The sequence below is a fragment of the Mus musculus genome, chromosome 6 (genome assembly GCF_000001635.26).
Source record: "Mus musculus strain C57BL/6J chromosome 6, GRCm38.p6 C57BL/6J".
Classification (NCBI taxonomy): domain Eukaryota; kingdom Metazoa; phylum Chordata; class Mammalia; order Rodentia; family Muridae; genus Mus; species Mus musculus.
In genome coordinates, this window is record NC_000072.6 from 105,231,311 (window position 1) to 105,239,948 (window position 8,638).

Below are 8,638 nucleotides of genomic sequence, written 5' to 3' on the forward strand. Positions count from 1 at the left end.
ATCCATTAGCTGACTGTGAGCATCCACTTCTGTGTTTGCTAGGCCCCGGCATAGTCTCACAAGAGATAGCTACATCTGGGTCCTTTCGATAAAATCTTGCTAGTGTATGCAATGGTGTCAGCGTTTGGATGCTGATTATGGGGTGGATCCCTGGATATGGCAGTCTCTACATGGTCCATCCTTTCATCTCAGCTCCAAACTTTGTCTCTGTAACTCCTTCCATGGTTGTTTTGTTCCCAGTGAGTTTTATGTCATGCACCCCAGTCCCACTCATCTCCCCATTGATCATATCTTCCCTTTACCCTTTCAAACTCTCCCTTTAAAACCTAAATTTTCAAACACACACACACACACAGACACACAGATACACACACACACACACACACACACACACACACAGAGCATAGAAAACATCATCTGGCAGGTCTAGTACATCACAGTGGGTTTCACAATAAATCCCTCTGTCCATACATCTCCATTTGCAAATGTTCTTTACATTTGTCTGTTTTGAGATCTTTGCCTTCTGTGACATCAATATCGAATCCTCACTGGTCCTCCTCCCAGTTATCCCTGTGTCATGGAGACGCGGTAGCTTTGGATCAGCAGGACGGGCCTTTTCACTCATCCCAATCGTTTCCAGATGACATGGAGTTTACGTGGACCAATTCAGAATCCTTGATCTGGAGATGCATGGTTGCTTTACTGCCTGACAAGCACTCATCCTGCTCTCCCTTTTCCAATTGAGCTCTGCAGCACTGTACAGGCTAGGCCACCCAATGCTGCAAGAGGCAGCTTTAGCTGTCCTGCTCTTATGCCCTTAGGCTGGCTCACCTGCACACATGCCCCTGGTGTCAGATCCTGCTTTCTGAGCAGGCATGGTTCTTTGCTCATTATGCTCAGTGCTGCAGCCTGCAAAGGAGCTTGGCTGGTTCTCTGCTTCCATGCCATTGGGGCTAGATCACCTCTGCCTTCACCATCAGGGCCAGGTGAGGTACACAGCCCATTCTTCTAAGTGCTACAGCCATTGAGGAGGCAGTGCTAGCTCTCCTTTTACCCTGCCTTCAGTGCCTTCTCACTCAAATACTCCAGTTTGCAAGGGGACTGGATACAGGACATCATCCCTATACCCACACCACTTGAGCACCTCACATCAGAGGATGGGTGAGGCCAACTCTCTCAGGCTCTTGCTCTCTGCCTGGCTCACCAAAACCCCTACCACCAAGGTCAGATTTGATGTGATGTCCAGATGAAGTGCATGGCCCACTCCCTAAAATTGTGCAGCTGATAAGGGGCAGGGCAACTGGTCAAAGTGACAACTTGTTGGTGATGTTGATCTTATACCTGCCAGGGACAAAGCAGATGGCAGCCCTTGGTTCAACCTAGCTTGATTTCTGGCTTGGTGACCAAAGCTGTTCTATACCTAGGACATATGAAAATCAAATCAAATCAAATCAAATCAAATCAAATCAAATCAAATCAAATCAAATCAAATCCAATCAGTTTTCATACTTGGTGTGATAGATCTACTCTAGATCTATGGTCTAGGGTAGGCTCCCACCTAAGAGGACTTGGTCAGCGAAAATTGCTCTAGATTGAAGAAGAAAGGTGATATGCAGAGATGGTTCTATAGTTATGAATGCTGGCTGCTGTCCCAGAGAAACAATCTCAGTTCTAGCACAGTCAGGGCAGCTCAGAAGCATCGCTTTCCAAATCTAGGTATGACAGTTTCTTCAGGCCGTGATGGGTACCAGACCCTGCAAAGTGCACAGGCATACACGTAGGAAAAACACCTATACAGATAGAACACAATAAAACCATCTATAAAACAGAGAGCAAGGCTGAGAAGACAGGTGGAGGACGTGGGGGTGAATGTGGGAGCAGCTGAGGCCAGCAGAGCAAATATGATCAAAATACATTGTATGGAATTCCCCAAGAACTGACATAAAATGTTTTAAATATCAGACTTCAATTTCAATAGGAGGAGAGACAGCTCAGGTAGGAATTAGGCTCGGTTATGAACACAGAATGAACAATTGGGAGCTAACTGGAACAAGACAGTACAGCTAGTGGATGGAATTCTAGTAAATGGAACCATGGAGCCTAGGAAGAGACCAAGGCTATAATAACTGGACAGCAGTCTTGTCATGGGTCAGCAAGGGGAAACAAACTTAGAAGGAGTAGGGGACCTTTTGAAATCTGTGCCTGTTGGAAAGAGAAAGGAAGATGACCAAATGTATAATGCTTAAATTGGGGAAACTCAGAAAAAGCATCACCAAACTCTGATAAACCGGGAGAATATCTTTGTTTCTACATTAATTATCATATTCAGTTTTAAATGTTTCATTTACTGGATTCTTGGTTGGTAAATTTTGTTTTAAAAATTATGTTGAATTATTAATCTGTTTGCACTATTTTATTTCATTTTCCTTTTTTTTGTTTGTTTTTGTTTTTGGGTTTTGAGTTTCGAGTTTCGGGTTTCGGATTTAGGGTTTCGGGTTTCAGTTTTCGGTTTTCGGTTTTCAGTTTTTCGGTTTGTTTTTGGTTTTAGGTTTTGAAGCAGGAAAACACATAGCTCAGGCTGACATCATCTGCCCTGTATAACAGAATGAATGACCCTGAACTCATGGCCTCTTTTGCTTACACCTCTTAAGTGCTAGGGTTACAGGCTCGCACCATAGTACCTAGTTCACAGAGCGCTGAAAATAGAACTTATCACTACGTGCAAGTTAGGCAATCACTGTACCTTCTGGACTACAGCCATAACTGCTTCATTTGTTTTCATAGAGTCCCTTAGAAAGTAATCTCAATATGCAACTCAAAATCATTACGAAATGTTCGGCATTGTTAGTAGAAATTAGTGGGAAGTTGCCCTGTACTCAATAGCAAAAATTAGAAGGGCTTCCTCAGTGTCCTTTTGAGCTTTTTTTTTCCTTATTAATTAGGTATTTTCTTCATTTACATTTCCAATGCTATCCCATAATTCTCCCAAACCCTCCCCCCACTCCCCCCCCCCACTCCCACTTCTTGACCCTGGCATTCCCCCGTACTGAGGCATATAAAGTTTGCAAGACCAATGGGCCTCTCTTCCCACTGATGGCCAACTAGGCCATCTTCTGATACATATGCAGCTAGAGACATGAGCTCCAGGGTACTGGTTAGTTCATATTGTTCCACCTATAGGGTTCAGACCCCTTCAACTCCTTGGGTACTTTCTCTAGGTCCTCCATTGGGGGCCCTGTGATCCATCCAATAGCTGACTGTGAGCCTCCACTTATGTGTTTGCTAGGTCCCAGCATAGCCTCGCAAGAGACAGCTATATCTGGGTCCTTTCAGTAAAATCTTACTAGTGTATGCAATGGTGTCAGCGTTTGGAGGCTGATTATGGGATGGGTCCCCGGGTATGGCAGTCTCTAGATCGTCCATCTGAAAACACAACTCAGTTATTATGAATATATGCTGTGCGCCTAATTGGGCAGATCTTCCAATACACTACCATCTTCCACATCGATGAGACCCCCTTAGAACTTGCGGTTTCTCCAGGAACGTGTTTCTGCTCCACTTTTCTCGCGTTCCTCCTCCTCTGCATCCTAGTCCTCTCCCTCTCCCATTTTCTCCTTCTTTTCTTCCCCCTTCCCCTCCACCTTCCCTTTTAACTGCCCAATCACCAGCTCTCCTTTATTTTACAAATTAAGGTGGGAAGCAGGTTTACAGGAAATCACCAGAGTGCTGACTCATTCCTTGTTCACAAACACTCACATGAGAATGGAATTAACATCAAATATAATTAGACCCAGAGCTAGCCACATCTTTGCTACTTGTCATCATTCCATTGGGTCCTGTCATATCTCAGCCACATAGCTACAGAATGGTCCATAAAAATACAGCTTTCTTGGGGTTATTGGTACTATACCAAGGGTCCTGTGTCATTTGCATCTGTATGATTTTGCTTCCACATATGTCCTGTGGAACAGAGTACCCATCTGTGACACACAGAAGGAGCAATCCTGCTTTTCTCCTTCAGGTTTCTGGTGCCATTCGTGCACTGCAAACCCACCTCTGAGAAAGAGCCTTTCTTAGCACACGGTTGGTTTGTTTTAGTATCACTTAGAGTGATTATAAAAATCACTTGTAAATGTTTGCCAAAAGATCTTTCTTCAAGTCATATTTGAAAACTGTTTGACAAGTAATAGCTGTCTTTACTAATGACAGTATTTTTGTGCCATATACATCTCAGACATGTATTTTGCAAACATTTGGTAAAATTATCTGACTCACTGTTTGTGTTAGAACTAATAAACAAGGAGCTCATCTCCTATGTAGTCAATGACACAATCACAACAGCTTTTGAAGTAGGTCATAATTTTCAAACACATTCTATTCATTCATCAGCAGAATTATCTGTGTAATACCCTTTTTATATATAAATTTATAAATTGATGAGACTTATTTTAAAAGTAGAGCTTGATTAAGCTTCATAGTCACATGTTTAGGATAAATATATCTTCAAGCTCTTTAAGAAATATCAGCATTAATCCATCTGTTAGCAACATAGGAGTAAGTTGAAATGAAATTTTACTTTGGACTAACACAATTAATGGAAGTCTGGTATTATGTTTCTTTTTTAAATGCAGCTAATTAATGGATGTAGGGTGGTCAAATGTTTCTCAGATCCATAAATCTATAACAGTCATTCTTATTAATTTAAAAATTAATTTTCTTATTAATTTAAAAAATTCTTATTAATTTAAAAAATTTAAAAAGTAATTTTTATTAATTTAAAAATTAAATTCAAGAGAAGTAGAAAATAAGAAAACGTGAAATTGTCACAGGGAAAGAAAATGGAAAAGTCATTTATTACAAAATAATGCTTACCATTTGAGATACTTTATTCCTGGGAATTTCAAAGTTTTCATTAAATGTTAGCTCAAAAGACTTCACATGCTCATTCATTTAATCCATTTTTTTTCTGGCACCTTAAAGGGTTAAGGAAACACAAATGTGATATAAATTACTAGATTGGGGAACAAAAACATCTGTATCTATTTGGTGTCTGATCATGTTTCTAACAATCAGTGTTTAATTTGGGGGCCTATAGATGCACACACATAGATGTGTGTATATATATATATATATATATATGTGTGTGTGTGTGTGTGTGTGTGTGTGTACAGTACATATATATATATGTTACTATATATGTATACATACACACAGAGACATAGATATACATATACATATATATGTGTGTGTATATATGTATGTGTATGTGTGTATACATATACATATACACATACACATATACATTATACATATACATATACATATACATATACATGTGTATATGTATATATATATGAATGTATCAAGATTGGGCCAAAAAATGGGAAAACGCTTCTTGCTGAAAAAGTTTGAAGTAGAATGAGTAACAAATTAATGGCTCCATTTAGGGATACCACATCAATTAGATTTGAAAGTGGTAGCTCACGGTGGACTGCAGTTACCCCTTTGGACATCCTACTTTCTCTGAACATTGACATAAAGCACAACACTTTCACTGAGATCCATAGCTCTCAGTGCAGAGGCTAGAAGAAAAAAGGTTTTAGATTCAGACTCCAAAGAGTAAGCAATAGAAAAGCTTCTCCCATGGTGGTTTTGAGCAATGAAAACCTATGGAGTTGCTACAACCACAATAACTATTAATAAGCTACAATGCATGGTAATTTTTTTAAATGGAATCTTGGGGCCCTGCCAAGTAAAGCAGAGATCGTGTGCTTGCTTTGGATACTACAATTCAACTGGAAATGTAACTGGCTGTTGTAGAGACTGCATGGACAACAAATCCTGTGTGCTAACCAAAGTCCTTCTGTGTGGTTAGTTCTTTGGGACTCTTCGCATTAGAGCTGCTGATCCCTACCAATACAATCTTAGGCCCCTGAGAGTACATAGTCAGTGCCCATTTAACTCTTTCTTGTAGGAAAGTAATCTTCTAATCCTTTCTTTCAGTTGTCTGTGTGAAGCCTCCTCAGATTATAACACAGGAACAAAGATGCTTGCTTGCTTCACAGAACAATGCAGTCCAAATCTACCAATTTTCATGCAAGTGTCATAAAGCTCATTTTTCCTTGCAGCTGATATAAAATTCCATGGTGTAGATGTATTCCATTCCCTTTACTCATTTGATAATGAACCCCTAGACTGGATTTAAATCTTGGTTATTGTAGTATGTGAAAATATACATGAATTTGTAAGCATAACTATACTATGTTCACTAGAATCTTTGTATAAGCCCTGTTACTAGTAATTGCTTTATTATGTATAATTTTGATTTTTGTGTTATGAAACCATGTTATGAATACCTTGTTTGAATCCTATTAAACCTTCCTTACTACTTCAATTTCTCTTCTCTATAAGAAAAATTTTGCCTTGGGTCTCATCGTCAAAATCATGAACAATAAATATGCTGGCTATAGTTAGGCAATGAATTTAGGCTGGATGAAGATTATGCCACTGATTAAATCTACCTAAAATATGCAAGTTCCAAATAGTCCTCAGGCATGGCTGAGGTCAGAAAGCCAGTACCTTTTGCAATCAAGATCTGAGTCTACATGCTGACTTCAATGTTTGTAAACATTGTCCTATGTTATAATCAGAAGCCATTGTTTGGCCATTCTTTGTTAAGTTTTTTGTTTAACACATAAATAATGAAATTAAAACACAATGCACTTATCACCTTATTGAGAATAGGGATCTTATCACTGCAGAAGATTTAATTAAAGTTGATGGTTTAATAGGCGGTTTCCATCTATTGCTTACACTGGAGGATAAGATTCGATTTAAAAAGAGATCCGGATTTTATTTTGGAACAACAGCCTTGTCATCAGCTGGCAGAAAATGTCCCAAAGGAAGCAGAAATGCCTCTGAATAGAGACCACTGATTCTGAAAGCCAAAAGCTGCTAAATTCTTAAAAGATGAAGCTCTTGAACTACTTTGGAATTGTGAAGGTCTAGGTGCTCAGTTGTTGATATTTAATTGCATGTTTTCAACCATGATCACATGCCTGCTATTCTTAAGTCATGTATTTCTTTTAACACTGGAGATCTCTATTGGCATTTAAAAACAATAACTTTCTTGCAATACAGCACTGAATTGCAAAGCTAAGCTTCAGTATTTTATTTATTTATTTATTTATTTATTTATTTATTTATTTATTTATTATTTATTTATTGGTATATGCAGTTTGAGAGTAAGAGGATACCAAAAATATTGTTTACTATATAAAAATATTTCAGATACGATGAAGCTAGGGATTCAAACTGGCATCAGAAATGTGTTTACCTTTGAAGATTCTCTGTTGTTTCCCTTAGCATTTGCTATAACAATGAGAGAATGCCTACTACATTCAATTTTATTGTCTTCCTGACACTGGTATATATCCACAGTGTCTTTATTCTGGCTGACTGGTCTAACAAGGACTGTAGAACATTTACTCTTCTGGTAGCTAATGCTGAACCTTATTTCTCAGTCAAGAAAATGAAAGTCATTAGAAAGGCACTAAATTAGTACTTGCGAATTTGTCTACTGATGCATATTTACAGCACAGCTCTATCATTAATTGCAGATTTCTAGAGTGTAGCTATCAATACTTTAACACCAAGATTTTGCTTTTCTTGTTATTTGATTTTGAACACACTAAAAAAAAAATGTTGATTTGCTGCAAATGAGAGGTTCATCTGTTGGTAGTATTGCTAGGGAAATACAACTGCCACATCCTAGGCCATGGATTCAGAAATTATGTTTTAAGAAGAAGGCAGTGAAATTGCCTTGCTAGAGTATGTCAATGTATACCCACCTGTCACAGTCACTGGGATGAAAATCGAAAACCTCTCTACTGAGAACCTATTTCTGAGACTCTAACCCCCTAAGAGACTCCTCCTGGGTTCCAGGAAATAACAAGTAGCCATTCTCACCTCCCAGAGAAAGTTTGCAGTCTCAGACTCCCTGGCTCCAGAAAATTAGAGGACTACAGCTATTACAGGTCTACTTGGACAAGGGGGAGGCAGATACCCTTTTCTTCATTCTAAGTCCTGGGAGTAACATGGTCCTTCTCCAGATTGTCTGCTCCAGCTACCCAGGAATTGGAGTCAGCCTGGCTGCAAGCCAGTGGTGAATCACTCTTCAAACAAGTTCCATGAAATGTCATCCCTCTGGGATCTATAAGAAGAGATCCCTTCATTGCCTGGAAGGCCTGACCTCTCCTCAGAGTGCCAGTAACATGGCTGGCTGGCTGAATGTCTGACTATGGCATTAATAACTCTTCTAATAAATATTTCTCCTCCTTCTATGAGGACAACCCTCCTCAGAATCCACATTGAACCCTAAACCTGAAACCTTTCAATGTTCTTTCCCACAAAAACTGTACAATAACTCACAGTGACAGTGGTTGGCTGTGCTGGCTGACACCTTTGAGGATTTTCTGTTTTTCTCTAGGACAGATCATCACTTGCAGTGTTAAAAATCAACATTTGATCATTTGATTTGGACTTTACATCTCCAAAATTCCTTTGTGTAAAGCTCAAAAGACTTTTCTGTTGTCATCCTAACTAAACGAGTTTTAAATTACTGTAGTGTTGTGCTTAC

At 39.1% G+C, this 8,638-nt stretch overlaps 1 non-coding gene across 1 annotated transcript; it reads left to right on the forward strand.

Annotated features, from left to right (window-relative positions):
• Positions 1-1,295: 1,295 nt before the first annotated feature.
• Positions 1,296-1,433, forward strand: Gm23339. The gene has a single exon (XR_003956591.1). It is a non-coding gene; the product is annotated as a small nucleolar RNA SNORA48 (small nucleolar RNA).
• Positions 1,434-8,638: the final 7,205 nt, after the last annotated feature.